Raw genomic sequence first — 16919 nt, 5'->3', positions numbered from 1 at the left:
GGTGTAAAAAAATCAATAAAAAAATGTGGCATATATATATATATCAAAGCTTTACAATGTAACCTGTATACAACCTCAATTAGCCTATATCAATACAAATGAGAACAACAGAAAATTAGATCATGTACCTTTAGAAAATATGCAATAAGTTTAATGATTATATTTTTTAATTTATTGAAAATAGTAGGCTACATATTGCGGAAATTCAGAACTTGAATGGGGCCGGTGACCAACCATACATCTAAATAATATATATACACGGGCCATACTTTGGAATCATATATCTCCATTATTTGAGTTTTCCACATGCTGGAACCAATTTTATATTAAGGAAAACATCGAAATCTGTCTTTTAAAAGGTAACAGTCCCGAATGTTTTATGACTTTTTTTTTCAAATTTTCCTAGCAGGAAGACTAATTATCACAGAATTTTGGCGATCATTGTGACACGAAATCTGAACCTTCCTTATAATAATGAGCACTGTTTGGATTCGAAAAAAGTTATTTATGTTGAAAAAAACCTTCAAAATTACCTTACGCAATCATACACGCTTCCCACGGACAAGGTATTCTCCGGTTGACAAGCGACAGTATGTATCGTAAACTAGTGGGAATGAATGTAGAAATAAATCGGAACCTTAGTAGAGTGCATTCAGGGTCTTTATTTTAATTCTAAGACAACCAAATCTGACATTCATAACCTAACCACAAAAGCATATATTCACAAAATCTTAAGTAATCGCTAAAACTCTGCAGTATGTGTTAACAGACATAAATCGAAATCGAACCATGTAAAAGCTGCATTTGTAGCATGATGAAATCGTAATAAAAGAAAAGGAACTTGGGCTCATTTTCACCACTTTTCAGCATAATTTCATTCTACATGCAAAAAATACGTAAAATTATTATCAGCATGAAACCAACATTCCTGACCTAACAATGATGTGTGACCAGCGTACGTTTAATTCCTCTATTTCACACCAGTTTTTTAAAAATAAATTCGTTCTACATGCACAAAACACATGCATATTCGAATGATGACATCACTGATACTGCATAAAGTCACTAATTTCTCAGGTGTAACACATCTCTGCAATGTAAAAACTACGACAACGAGCAAATGAACTAGTTGATCACGTTTCTTCTGAACGGGTCGCAAACGAAGGACTCAAATTCACAGAACGGGTTCACGGAGGGCAAGAAGTAGTGAGTCCCTTTGTTTTTACTTGGCATCCGCACCCGTTCAGTGCGACGTCAATCACAGCCAGTTCCGTGAAATTCTGCTCTTCAAACTTTATTGCAGATCCAAAACCAAGGAACTGTCCGAACACCAACCTGCTCCGCCTCATGTATCAAAAGAGAACGGGTTCCGAACGGGTGTGTTCTTGAAGAAAGAAAATTTCCTCACCACGCACAAAGCTAAAGCAACATTTTTTCCGCAAGAAATTCTGAGGATGGCTGGTGCGTAGGTTTCGTGTTGAGTAGCTTGTTCTCTAAGGAAAAATCTCACTAACTAACTCTCTAGCCTTCTTAAACCAGAAGGTTCATGGCTGCAGCAACACAGGCCTTCCATCTGTCCCTGTCTTGAGCAAGATCTATATACTCTTTTCCATCCCTACCGATTTCCCTTAGGTCCATCTCAACGTTGTCCCTCCATCTTCGTCTTGGCCTTCCTACAGGTCTGTTGCCATCAGGTTTCCCAACAAGAATCCTGTAAACTCCTCTTTCCTCTCCCATTCGTGCCACATGGCCTGCCCACCTAAGTCTTCTTGATTTAATTGTTCTAATAATATCTGGACATGAATACAAATTATGTAGTTCTAAATTATGTAACCTTCTCCACTCACCTGTCTCCTCATCCGTTTTAGGTCCAAATATTTTCCTAAGGATCTTATTTTCAAATACTTTCAATTTATGTTCCTTTTTCAATGTAAGGGACCAAGTTTCATATCCATATAATACTACAGGCAAAATTACTGTTTTGTATATTTTAACTTTTAGTTTCTTAGATATTAAACGAGAAGACAAAAGTTTATGAAGAGAGAAGTAACATGCATTTCCTGAATTAAGCCTACTTTTTATTTCCTCTTTAATGTAATTTTCATTTGTCAATATTACTCCTAAGTATTTAAATTTGGAAACTGGTTCAAACGAGTTGTTATCAATAATTAGATTTTGATTATTACCTAACACTTGGTTTCGACCTGTAAGCATATATTTAGTTTTCTCTTTGTTAACTTTCAAACCTATCTCTTTAGCAGTTTTGAAAAATATTTTAGCATTTTTCTTAATTGTATTCACATCATCCCCCAGTAAGTCTACATCATCTGCATATGCTAACAACTGAGTCACACCATTTAATTTTAGTCCTTCTTTAGTTTCTTTTATCTTCCTAACAGCATATTCGAAGGCAAAATTAAAGAGCAATGGAGATAATGCATCTCCTTGTTGTAACCCATCATGAATTGTAAATTTGTCAGACATATTAATACCCACACGAATTTTACTTTCTGTTTCACTGGTGCATATTTTTATCATACTAACAAGCTTCTTAGGTATTCCAAACTCTACTAATATATTATATAATTTATATCTTTTGACCGAATCATATGCTTTTTTGAAATCAATGAAAAATCTCACGCCTCTCCAAATTCCGGTCTTGAACAGGTTCACAAGAACGAGTCGCAAAATGAACGGATGCAAGAACCTAGATCCTAGAGTGAATAAATATAGAATTAAAATGCAAAGGAACCATAATTTTGTACATAACAGACTAGAAGTCATAATGACGAGAGGAACAAGTTTCTGAACTGAATCTTTTGGGGGGGACGGGAATCACAAGAACCGAATTCGGAAGTGGAAATGAACCGTTTGTTCATTTTGTAACTGGTTCTCCTGCAACTCCAAAATGCACGTAAATTCCAGAAATTATGCAAAATTCCCTGACTATTCCCTGACCAACCAAATTCCCTGACTTTTCCCTGTTTTCCAGGTTTTCCAGTCGCGTAGCAACCCTGACCGTGCACTTCCAGCAAGACAGGACACCTCCCCATTTTGCTCTTGGAGTCAGAAACTTCCTGGATCAAGAATTTGGAGGCAGGTGGATTGGCCGCAGAGTACCCACACCATGGCCCACAAGGGCACCAGAACTGGCTGCGTGTGATTTTTGAATGTGAGGATATGTCAAGATGGAAGTGTACGCAGAAAAGCCAAGAGATCTGGATGACCTCAAAGCAAAAATGTATGCAGTCATTGCGTTACATTTCAGATGAGCAGCGCCAGATAGCCATTTTGAGTTCCAGGACAAGATTGCAGGGAAGCATTGACGAGAATGGTGCCAGTTGGAGGTGGGACAAGGATATTGTTATATATATAAATGCATGTCTGATATTCTAAAATTTCTATAAAACAATGGCAATCACGATAACAAAAGCACATTGATTATTTGTATATGAGTCATTCCATGCGAAATCAACACAGCCTTTGACCTGACCATCTCCGATTTTCATGAAATTTGGGGAGTTGAAACTATGCATGGAACTTAGTAAGTATAAAAATTTTTAGTTTCGTGCGTCTTGTAATTGTTAAATTATTCAAGGTCAAAGTTAGCATAAATTGCCTTTTTTGAGCCTGCTTAGCTATACTAAATCTGCTGTAACTCCGCCACTATTTTGCCTAGGAAGCTCAAATAAAGCTTATTGTACAGGGAATTGAACAAGCTTTCCAGTGATATATAACAAGCATACCTTTGGATAAAAATATAATTTTGTCACGTGACCTTGACTTTTGACCTTGAATATCTCAAAACATGTCACCACCAAAAATCGTGAAAAAAATATATTTGGTCCCTCATACCATACTATAAAACATACCAAAAAAATCATTCTGGGACTTCGATGGGATCAGAAGATACAAAATAATGTGTAACTATGTGACTGATAAAAGCCCCATTACATGAACTATGAAGAGTCAAATGTCCCTTAACACCCCCTACAAAATGTGAAGGAGTTATCCTGGGTATAATTGGTCATAAAAGAAATAGGTTAGGCACAGGGAGATCCCTAGCCATGTGTGTCAAGCGCAGGTCCGGCAAATTGTTGACCGCCATATTGAATTCAACGCAAAAATTTCAAAGGAAAGGGGGTGATGTGATATATCAAATCAGGCTAGAATTTCACGAGAAATGAAGTGACGAAGAATTTTCCAATGTATCTTACGCCAGCAAAAAGTTATACACATATCTTTCACTTACGATATATGCACATTATAATGTTGTCAATGTTCCTGTGAGCACACTCGTTGACGTCTCTCACACTCGCATAGAACATTTGGTAATGTAGCATGTGCAACAACATCGCAAGCAGCAACTATGCCTTCTCTCAGATGGTCAATATCAGGGACTTTTAGAGCATGCACCATTCTCTTCAAATGTTTCTGAAGGTAAAAGTCCTCCTAAGATGTTAGATCTGGGGAATGTGCAGGCCTTTTAATAGATCCCCGTGTGCCCATCAATCTACCTAGAAAATTACCATGAAGAAATTGCGAAAATGTCCACATAGTGTGGTCACACTCTGCCCTGTTTCAAATCTCTCGAAAAGTGCCATATCCCATAAGCAAGGGTGAAAAAACCTGTTCACTTAACAAATCCAAGAAGCCCTCACCATTTAAGGTTCCGTTGTTGAATATGGACCAACCATTTCCGTTCGCCATACATTATACCACATAATTAGCTTACCAGCAACAACCATTCGACTGAGCAAATCACAGGTATTGCATATTATTTTTATTAACTTCACCGTGAACATAAAAATTTGCCTCGTCACTGAATAATTTTTCATTCCAAAGGAAGTGTCACGTAATTGTTTGAGATACTTTTCCCAATATTCTTCACTATTCAACTATTTGGTGAATGTAGCTGATTAAAATCATATGCAATGGTGCGTATACTTCTTTCTCTCCCAAGATGTCAGCGTGATCTCGATGAGTTCCTAACACGTTAGGAGCATTCCAATGCTTTGTTTTTAACACTTCGAAAAGGAGAAAATGGTTACAAGCATGCAGTAATAAATTTTTGCTGGTTAAATATATGTTGGAAAATCCTTCGTCACTTCATTTCTCGTGAAATTCTAGCCTGATTTGATATATCACATCACCCCCTTTCCTTTGAAATTTTTGCGTTGAATTCAATATGGCGGTCAACAATTTGCTGGACCTGTGCTTGACACACACGGCTAGGGATCTCCCTGTGCCTAACCTATTTCTTTTATGACCAATTATACCCAGGATAACTCCTTCACATTTTGTAGGGGGTGTTAAGGGACATTTGACTCTTCATAGTTCATGTAATGGGGCTTTTATCAGTCACACATATTATTTTGTATCTTCTGATCCCATCGCAGTCCCAGAATGATTTTTTGGTATGTTTTATAGTATGGTATGAGGGACCAAATATATTTTTGTCACGATTTTTGGTGATGAAATGTTTTGAGATATTCAAGGTCAAAAGTCAAGGTCACGTGACAAAATTATATTTTTATCCAAAGGTATGCTTGTTATATATCACTGGAAAGCTTGTTCAATTCCCTGTACAATAAGCTTTATTTGAGCTTCCTAGGCAAAATAGTGGCGGAGTTACAGCAGATTTAGTATAGCTAAGCGGGCTCAAAAAAGGCAATTTCTGCAAACTTTGACCTTGAATAATTTAACAATTACAAGACGCACGAGACTAAAAATTTTCATAGTTACTAAGTTCTATGCATAGTTTAAACTCCCCAAATTTCATGAAAATCGGAGATGGTCAGGTTAAAAATTGCACATATCTGTGTTGATTTGGCATGGAATGACTCATATGTATTGTACATATCCTATTGTACATATGCGTTTGCAACGAATATGTATTGTATTTTCCTTTCAGAATGAACTTCCTGTTCCCACATGTTTAGCCTTTGGGACAAGTGGTCTTGCACATGATTCTCAGTTAAAGCTACAGCATCACAAGTACAATATTTCCCAAACAATATGCAATTTAAATTTTTTGTGCTGACCATATGAAAAGAAAGAAACAAGGTTGGAAAAGGAAACATGTGGTTTAAAACTACAAATATTGTGGTTTTTACATGCACTGAACATCAGGTCTTGAACCAATTTTTCATGTGAATATTTAATTTAAACTTTTGTTTAGATTTGCAAATAAGTAAAAATGCATTATCTAGAATATCTAGGAAATCTACTGCTGGCAGTTTTTCTTTTTGTTACACTTTGTCTGCATGGGGCTGAAGGACGCTCTTTATTAAAAAAAGGTTACAGTATTGTGAAGGTGTAGTATCCTACTTACCCAATACTTGAATCCTATGTAACACACCAAACCATGAATTTGACACCTTCTTGCACAGAAGGAAATGTGGGAATAGGAGCATTGCATTAAGAAGATACAATCCTGGCAGTCAAATGTACAAAGCATGAAAAATACTTTACCTATACAGTATCTCTGATGTTTGTATGATGGTTTTGTAGTTAACGAGACTATGAACTTTTATCAACAAATTTCAACACAAACTATTACATAATTTAATCATTATCTATAGGGCCGAGCTGGTACCACCTTAATTAAACTGATACTCTTACTGATTCCCGATGCTGATGCTTAAAATGTAAAAATTAAAAGTTGTTCAAAATATTGATTAATCAGGCTGCCTACAAACAAGCAGAAATGAAATTCCCTGACTTTTCTAGGTTTTCCAGGACAAAATTTACATTTGTCCCTGACAATTACAAACTAAACTAAATCGATGTTTTCGCAAATGGAAATAATAAACTCATGCAGGTCCAGGTATGGATTTGTTAATTACCAATATTATCTTCTATGAAATTTACTTAATTTCTCTATTCTCTATGATTTGAATTCAAACAGCAAAATAGTGAATTTGGAAAATTATTACAATTCACAAGCTAGGGAAGGATTACAGAATTTTATCATACACACTAAGTTTAAAATAAAGTACTTGATTATTTTTAAAGTTGCGACTAAATGAGATAAGAGTGAAGAATGATTGATTAAGAAATTCAATTTGTAATTTATCAGTCTCCTTATATATTCTCGATATTATATGTTGATATTTCCACTGAGGTTTGGACCCATCTGCTTTCAAGAACCATGAGTGCAGACTCATTTTTTGATGCATAAAGCTATTTCTCCCTTCTCTGTATAGCAAACAACTTAACTCTTGCATATAAGTGAAACAATTGAACTGTACAAAAGAAAGTGTCATATTTCCGTACATTATCAATGGGATTTCTGCTTCAGTACAGTATATCCAAGTGAAGTACTGTGAAACTGACAACATGCAGTTATATCATTATTGCTGATGAAAAAAATATGTTGAACTGTACAAATGAAAGTGATATATTTCCGTACATTATCAATGGAATTTCTGGTTCAGTACAGTATATCCAAGTGAAGTACTGTGAAACTGACAACATGCAGTTATAACATTATTGCTGATGAACAGGGTATGTAGATATTAAAAATTTAATGCAAGGCATTTATAGAATTGCATTGTATAGGTACCTCATTTAGCTAACCACACATTAAAACAGGAACACTCTGTTAATAACAGCTTCTGAAAGTTCATGTACGAGGGGCATCCTGAAAAAAGCTCCAATGGTGCCTATACGCAGCACTAGTGGTCGAAGCGTGACACACACACATGCAGGCAGGAAGAAGTGGCATGTAGCTGTAATCTGGTACAGTTGCAATGCAGCTGTTTTAGGACAGCCAACTTAAAGATTACAGCTCTCATATAGCCTCCCACTGACTGCGATGTAGCCTACATGTAGTAATCAGATTTTTGCACGCTCAGAATTTGGCACAGAGCCACCAGCAATCGTGTGAGGTGCGCAGACTGATGTCGTGAGTGATAGTATGGTTAGACAATGGTGCAGACAATTCACAGAAGGCCAATCGAATGTGCACAACCCCATACAGCTGAGTACACACGGGAAATTTGCATCACAGACTTTCATCTCTTTGTTTAACTGAAGAGGTTTCTGGCTGGACAAAGATTTGACAGCTACACTGCGGTAGAGATAGTTCCAGTCTTTGCTGTCAGACACATATGCCTTGCGCATACAAAATTTAGTGCCATGCTACGACAAATGCCAGAACAATGGTGGTGATTATGCCGAAAATTAGGTTAGAACTCTCACTGTTACTAATGCAATAAATTACAACCGATATTCTTGTTCTATTTATGCCTAATCAGTAGGGACCTTGATATTTTTTTTTAAATTGGTGTATTTTTTATTTCTTAATATTCGGTGTTATTCTTCCCAAAATTCACATTTTCATTTTAGCGCATTTTCTGGCAAATATCTGAAATTATACCTTCATGGTGTTTTTAAACTACTGTTTCAAATTGTAAGTCACATGGCCTATGCCTCTTCGTGAGAGTCTGAAATCTTGAAAGTTATTTTCCATACCCCTTTTCAATTTTAAGGTAAGGGTTTTAGATAATGGAATTTTCCCTGTATATACTGAAGGGTGCATAATGACTAAACCCCGGATTTCTATGTAATTACATATTTTTTCCTTTATATGTACAAGCGTGGAATTAAAATATATTGACGAATTACGTCAGTAGAGATGTCACAGTGAAGTTTTATATTACAAATTTTTTACATAAAACAGTCCTTAAGAGGAAAATCCAATGAACTTTTGGCTTACTAGTTAAAACAGTATCTTCTCACTTCCCCTCCCCATTTCCAGGTCTAAAAAAATATAGTAACTTAAAAGTGCGATTTGCCTTCCTTGTACGTGCATAGCAGTTCGTTGATTCGCCGCATCGTAACAATTACATCAAGATTCGACAGTGTTTCAGTTTCCAGTTTGTAACATGGGGCGGCAAGCAACACACAGCGAACGAAGAGAACCAACAATGGAAGGCGGCAAGTACAACGCTGAGAGGCACTTACCTTTCATCCGTACATTGTTGTGATCGTTTTGATTTTTGCAGCCGGCGGCGACAAATCTTGAATGAAGTATTGTTAACTCAACCGTAGAATTTTGTATATATATTTCGTCGCCTTTTCATTTTAACCATTGGAGTTTTAAGAAGAGCTTGCCTCAGTATTTAAACAGTGTTTTAGCTGTAGAAAGCTGGAATGGCTCCGCCTACCTCCTCGTTATCTCAAAAGTTGCGATCTTGGATAGCAGTCGATGATGCATTTACTACGGATGGTAAAGTTATTTTTTGTCGAGTGTGCGATAAAAAAGTTGGGTGCACTATGAAGTCTCAATTAGATCAACATGTTCGCACTTCACTTCATGTGAAAAACAAACAACTACGGAGTGAAAAGAAGCAAGTTTTACAAACCAAGATGCAAGAGGATTCTTCATTCAGTGTGTTTTACAAGGAAATGTGCGAAGCAATGATTGCAGCAAACATCCCTTGGTATAAAATTCAAGTACTGAAGTTCCGGGATTTTCTGGAAAAATATTGTGGCCGTAAACTTCCTGACGAGTCAACCCTTCGAAAGCGATATCTTCCACATTCCTACAAAGAAACTTTAGAATCAATTAGGGCAGAAGTAGGCAGTTCCTATGTGTGGATTTCCATCGACGAAACAACTGATACTTTGGGACGGTATGTAAGTAATTTCATTGTTGGAACGCTAATTGCTGATTCTCCATCTACACCACATCTCATTGCATGCAAAGTTCTAGAGCGTACTAATCATTCCACCATAGCACAATTTGTGAATGACAGTCTTAAATTGTTGTATCCGGATGGCGTACAAGAAGAGAGAGTTCTTCTCATGTTCACAGACAGTGCGTCATACATGTTAAAAGCTGCTACGGCACTTAAAGTGTTTTATTTTAACTTGATCCACTTTACTTGCTTGGCACATGCTCTCCAACGCATTGCTGAGAAGGTGAGAGGCAATTTCCCGGAAGTCAAGCAACTTATTTCTTCCACGAAAAAGGTGTTTCTGAAGGCACCACAACGTGTGCAAGTTTACAAGGAACAATTGCCAGGTGTACCACTCCCTCCGGAACCTATTCTTACTAGATGGGGCACTTGGATCTGGGCAAGTAAGTTTTACAACGAACATTTTGACAACGAACATTTTGAAGAAGTGAAATCTGTGCTTGACTCATTTTCGGCGGACTCAGCTGTATCGGTACGCACTGCTCAAAATCTCTTAAAGAACACCAAACTTGCTTGCGATATGGCATACATAAACAGCAATTTTGGTTGGATTGATACAAGCATAAAAAAACTAGAAACTGTTGGGCTTCCTCTCCTGGAAGCCATGGATATATATGAGGATGCAAGAAAGAAACTGTCTGCTGTTGGAGGAGATGTGGGAGAGAAAGCTCAAGGAAAATTTGACGCAGTGACTGAAAGAAACCCAGGTTACGTCAGCTTATTTACAGTGAGCCGCATTCTCAATGGTGAAACAGTTAACCCTCCCAATGATATTTCTCCCGACCACATTCACCTCCTGAAGTACGGTCCGGTTACTTCTTGTGACGTGGAGAGAAGTTTCTCTGCATACAAGAACATATTATCTGATCGGCGACAAACATTTACTTCTGAACATTTGGAAATGCACCTGGTAACATATTGTAAGTTAAATAATTAAATACAGTGCCTGCCACAAGATCAAAGGTAACCTGAATTTTTGTAAGTGCTTTTTGAGTGAAAAATTTGGGCAACGAAAATTTACTACTGAACATTTTGAATGGTACCTGGTGACATTGTATATTAAATATTGAATATATTCAAATTGTGGTTAATATTTTTGCTCTATAAGAACATAAAAAAATACTTAATGTAAGCATTGTAATATTGTAACTTCAATTTTTGTAAGTCTTTTTGAAATAAACATATCCCTTTGTGAGGAAAAAATGTAACAAAAATAGGAAGTAACGTTTGGAATAAATATTTATAGTACATATTTCATTATGAATTTACATATTTTTTACATATTTCAGACATTTTTATTACATATTTATGTACATATTTTAGGAGTTGATATTACATAAAAATCCGGGCTTTAATAATGACCATAAGTGGCGACGCACCCAAAAAATTTAAATCAATCAATCTCACGTGTCAGAAACTGATATATTATGGCACAAAAATTTGGCATCATCTTTTCTTTGACTTGTTAGTGCTACGTTTCACAAACTTTGCATTTTAGTTTTTCTGCCAAATATACTGATACTTAATACTCCATTGTGCTTTTAAACTATTATTTTAAATCGTAGGTCACATGGTCTACATATTTTCATGACAAGTTTGATATGTTGGAACAGATTTTTGAGGAAGTAAAAGTGAAGTGCTCCCCTGAACTTTTCCATGAAGGTGTATTGGGATGTGGAGTTAGGGCCCCACACTTTCTTGATCACGGCAGCACCACGCTCCTGGCTACTTTTGTTGTGCAATGGAAACACATATGTTAACAAGATTAACTGCATTTATTACACAAACTCACAAACCAAGTAATACTTTACATTATAACAAAACTACGTTCACCATTCCAGGTCCTGTTTGCACAGACTCTTGTCTAGCAACAGTAGCTTGTTTCTTCTTCCTCTAGGAGGCAGCACTACATTCCTCCCAGAGTTACAAAAGAAAAATTAACAAGGGTACCCGTATCTGTCAGGGGGTACCTTAATCCTGGTCGATCTTCTAGGCACATGAGGAGTGGATATTGGTCGTGGAGCAGCGTCAGCGTCTTGGGGTTGATGGTCATCAACGTGGGGTTGAGGTGGGGTAATTTTGGAATCTGAATTTCGATTCTCCGGCGCACCTTCTGGTCCGGGTGGACTATCATCATCACAGGTTTCTGGATGGTTCTGTTGACTGTGTGTCCTGTGACGAATCCAACGTGAATGTACCACTCTTTGAGTTCCATCGGCAAAGCGCACTTTGTATAGGTGAGTTCCACCCAACCTTTCTACAATATCTCCCTCCTTGAAGTTAGGTGACAAGTGCTTTGGTGATTGAATCCATACAGTTTCAGTAGGTGAAAATGTCCTGTATGGTTTGTTGTGGTTGATTCTAGGTTTCAAGAAAGAAGGAGCTTCTGTCCTCTCGGCATCTCTATTATGATCACCACGTATACAGTTCCACCATGTTCTTGGAATGAAGGTGAGGACTGAGGCTGCAGGAAGACTACGTTCCTCTCCCAACCGGGAATTCCTCAAAAACAGCAGGTACTCCGCTAACTTTGCATCGAACTGTAAAGAAGTCAGATGTGGATGTTCATGCAACACCTTCAACATGCCAGTCTTCACCGTGCGTACGTACCTCTCTGCAAGCCCGTTGCTAGGACTGAGGTACGGCGGTATTGTGATGTGTTCGATTCCGAACTGTTGGCAAAAGGAACGGAACTTTAGACTGATAAATGCCGGACCATTATCCGAAACTATTGTTTGTGGAATTCCGAGAGTCGAGCACGACTGAAGAATCCAGCGTATGGTCTCCGGTGTATCTAAGGAAGATACTGGCCAGACATCTACCCAGCGACTATAAGCATCCACAAGTAATAGGAACTTTCTCCCAGCCAAGAAGAAATGGTCTACGTGGAGTCTTTGTCCTACAAATCTAGCTTCCGGCCACCTATTATCTGGACCTTTCTTGATCCTGGAACGTGTGGATTGGCATGTTTCACAAGTCTGGATACAATGTTGTATATCCCTTGTCATCTTGGGCCACCATGCTTGTGATCGTAAGGTCTCCATCATCGTCCTTTCCCCAGGGTGGTTCGAATGAAAGAGTTCCACAACCTTCGAACGAAGCGATTGTGGGATGACTAACCTCCCCATCCACCACAGACATCCTGCCTCTAGCGAGAGAAGGTTTCGCCTTTCGTAGTAAGGGTAAATATTGGAATCCTTTATCCGTTGATTAAACCTTTTCGGCCAACCCCTTTCTACATATATTGCAACTTCGGTTATCACTGGATCAGCATTGGTGTGATCAGCGATCATCTGTAGAGAAATTGGCGCTCTGGTGCCTGTCATGCTGTAACACAATGTAGCTTCCTCATCTACTGGGTCTTCTGTGGGACAAGGTAACCTGCTGAGCATGTCCGCCACAGGTACACGTGATGATGTCACTACGTCGTAGTTGAATCCGGATAGAAAGAGAGACCAACGCAATAGTCTGTTCGAAGCGTGCTTGGAGATTGACTTTCCTGGTGAAAATATGAACTTAATGGCCGTAGCATCAGAGATTATTTCGAAATGAAGTCCTCTTAGGAATTTTTCAAATTTCCTCACGCCGAATACTACACTTAATGCTTCTCTTTCTACCTGTGCATATCTTTTCTCCACATCACTAAGTGTAGATGATGCACATGCCACCGTAGCGAGCGCTCCTTCTACACGATGGCATAATCGGGCGCCGCAACCGTATGGAGATCCATCGCATATCAGCACAATAGGTTTACTTGGATCGAATGGTATTGTGGGTTGCGCTTCTCGTAGTTCCTTTAGAATGTTCCTAAATTCTTTGGATGTTTCAGTAGTCCATTTCCACGAAACATCTTTCTTCAAGAGAGAGGTAAGATGTGGTATCTTTGAAGCGAGATTGTGTATAAATCTTCGATGGAAGTTTAACATGCCGATAAAAGATCTCAACTGTGAGATGTCCGACGGTTCTGGACAGTCCAATATTGCCTCTAGATTCTTACGAGAAGGACTGATACCTTTAGAAGATATGCAGTATCCCAAGTATTCGACTTCCGGAGATAGAAAGGTACATTTGTTGAAGTTAGCCTTCACATTATGTTGCTGAAGTTTAGAGAGGACTAGAAGTGTCCTTTCATAGCATTGTGCCAATGTATCTCGACCTACGATAACGTCATCAAAGTAAAATGCGACGCCTGGTGTGTCTCCCAAGATTTTAGCCAGCGTCATTTGGAAAATATCGCCACTAACTGTGATCCCGAAGCACAACCGTTTTATCTTATAGAGTCCCACATGGGTGTTCACTACAGTTATAATTTGTGACTTTTCTGACAAGAGAAGTTGGCAATAAGCCATTTGAAGGTCCACTACGGAGAAATACTGGCAATTCTTCAGTTTAGCAAATATATCATCAGTTTTACTAATATTGAACTTCATATTTTCCGTCATCTTGTTGACAGTTGAAGAAAAATCGACACATAACCTCAAAGACCCATCTTTCTTGGTGACTGCCACAAGAGGAGATGCCCAATCAGAGTAGGTGATAGCCTCCCAGAGTCCTTGTTGTACTAGTTTCTTAATTTCAACTTCCACTTGTGCCCGCAAACCGTAAGGTGTATCATAGGCTTTCCGGAAAATCGGTACAGCATCTCTTCTCAAAGGTATATCAATTATGTACGGTACAATTGGTTTCGATAGATCACCATCGAAGACCGAAGCAAATTCATGTTTTATTTTCATCCGTAAATGTTCTGGTTGGTCATTTCCCGTAGGGTCAACTAGCATAGAACTAGTCTGCTGTAAATGTAACAGTAAAGTTCTCCAATCCGGCGTAACGACATCTAGCCATGAACGACCTATGAGAGGATAGGTGAGAAAGTCCTTGCATAAAATAACGGGAAGTAAATAAGTCGATCCGGAGTGTGTAAGTCCCAGTTCAGCCTGACCTTGCACTGAAAGAGCATGTTTCCCTACGCCATATATTTTTATGGAGGAACGGTTAATATCAGTCGTTGGAAACCAATTCCTGAATGAATCTGCTTGGAACAGAGTTACGGCAGACCCTGTATCGAGCTCACATTGAACAAACTTGCCGTTAATAAGTAAATCCTTTAGCATTGGATTCTTTGATAAAGGGTAATTGGACGTAGGTGACCCGATGATGTGCGAGTCACAACTGTATGAGACGACACTAGGTAACCATGTTGTTTGCTCGCCAGGTGAAGTATGAGAAGTTGACATCTTCAAATTTTCGATTTCAGTAGTTTGTCCTACGTTATTACTACTATTGGGCTTCCCTTTAAGCTTCTCTCTCTTCCTACACCGCTTTTGCCAGTGACCACGTTTCCTACAGAATGAACAAACTGAATCCTTGGCTGGACAGTTGTCTTTAAAATCATGTTTGTACGTACAGTTAGGACAGCTGTAATCAGTATATTTCATTCCGTGAATCGTTGGATTAGACGAACTATAAGTATGTTGTTTTGTATGTTTGTCCCCTTGCACTGTTCTTTTTGGAAATTGGGTTGAGGTGCGTGAAACTGCTGACTCTTGCTTTACACTTTCTGATCGTATTAACAATCGGGTTTCTTTCTCTAACATTTCATTTTGTAATGACAGTTCCTGACATCGCTGAAAGGTTAGCGACTGTACTGAAAGCAACTTTCTTCTAGTAACTTCAGATCGTATGCCCAATACTATCTGTTCAACTAAAGCTTCGTCCAGAAAATTGCCGTAGTTACATTTTATGGCTTGTTGCTTCAGCCTTATGAAATAATCAGAAACGGTTTCACCTTGCTCTTGCACACAACGTCGAAACTTATATCGTTCAACAAACTTATTAGTTACAGGTTTGTAGTGTGACAAAAGACTATCCTTTAGACGAGAATACGACAGATTCTGTACAAGGTCTGGTGCGACTACATTTTTCAAGACTTTAAATGCCTTTGCACCTATGAAGGCAATGAGTATAGGAACTCTCTGATCATCGCTGAACTTTTGAATTATACACAACTGTTCGAAACGTAAGAGATAATCTTCAATGTCCTCTGAATCTTCGTCGAAAGCGTTAAATGTCATGTTTGTGTACATATTTATGACTGTAAATCCAAACGTTTAACCTAACAACTATGAAAAGTGAGTTTTCACTTATAATTATACTTGATCTGCATCGGATCACAATGTATCTATGAACGTGACAAAGCCTTTGTACGTTTCATGATTATAACTTGGTTCTACGTTAGAAGGAATCTTGGTATATATATTTACATCACACTATTTTTGTAAGACTTAAACAATGTGGACGGTAATCCTTACCGTGTTATGACAAATTGCGTCAAACCGACACATATATGATTGTTCCAACAGTTTGTTGTACGAATGAGGACAGTCCGTCCGAGATGAAAAAAAACTTACGGAAATGTAAAGTTCTTGTAAATCCTGCAATCCATGAACAGTCAAGTTCTTTTATACCGACTGCGCCATAATGTTGTGCGATGGAAACACATATGTTAACAAGATTAACTGCATTTATTACACAAACTCACAAACCAAGTAATACTTTACATTATAACAAAACTACGTTCACCATTCCAGGTCCTGTTTGCACAGACTCTTGTCTAGCAACAGTAGCTTGTTTCTTCTTCCTCTAGGAGGCAGCACTACAACTTTACTTTTTTTTTTTTGAACGGGCGAAAAATGTGTTCAGACATCACTGCACATTCATAAACACAACTTCGCAGCAATTACCATTTTTCACGGTTTTTGCGTTTGCGAAAAATCAATGTCCCTACTAATTGGAAATTACTTTCTGGCCACCCCTCGTATAAATCAGTAGATGGAAAGCGAAAATTTAGCAGGGCTGGCAGAGAAAAGTCAATTCTTCAAGAAAGTGATTTGCTTTTAAGATTGAATGATTCGAGTAAATATGATATTAAAATATTTACGTCTTTATTGTTAGTATTTCATTTCATAATATTGGACATTAACTTCACTCAGTGAGAGATTAATGACCATCTCTCACGAGTTTAAACAGACAGGATAGAGAGTGGTGTTAGTTTCATTTCAATACTAGTGTTGCAGTAAATTTGAGGTTGGGAGCACAAACTTATCAATTTTTATAACGTTCACCAATGCAGATTTGTGTTTCACTTTTTCGTGATAGTATTCAATATAGTATATATATATCCCATTTTGATGGATTCTTCTTCATATCCAAGAA

General features: G+C 38.0%; 2 long non-coding RNA genes across 6 annotated transcripts in view; one reads left to right on the top strand and one right to left on the bottom strand.

Moving 5' to 3' along the window:
• The window catches only part of LOC145992593 (uncharacterized), a 30675-nt gene extending 27299 nt beyond the window's left edge, over positions 1-3376 (top strand). For all 5 annotated transcript variants that reach the window (XR_014442175.1, XR_014442174.1, XR_014442178.1 and 2 more), the window contains one exon: positions 2993-3376. This is a non-coding gene — a long non-coding RNA (uncharacterized LOC145992593). The remainder of the gene's footprint in view (positions 1-2992) is intronic.
• LOC145992592 (uncharacterized) overlaps positions 1-16919 on the bottom strand; it is a 106325-nt gene that overhangs the window by 30859 nt on the left and 58547 nt on the right. The gene's annotated exons all lie outside the window — the stretch shown is intronic.

The sequence above is a fragment of the Lepisma saccharinum genome, chromosome 9, assembly GCF_977018435.1.
Source record: "Lepisma saccharinum chromosome 9, izLepSacc3.1, whole genome shotgun sequence".
NCBI lineage: Eukaryota > Metazoa > Arthropoda > Insecta > Zygentoma > Lepismatidae > Lepisma > Lepisma saccharinum.
This window is presented reverse-complemented; position numbering and strand designations above follow the sequence as displayed.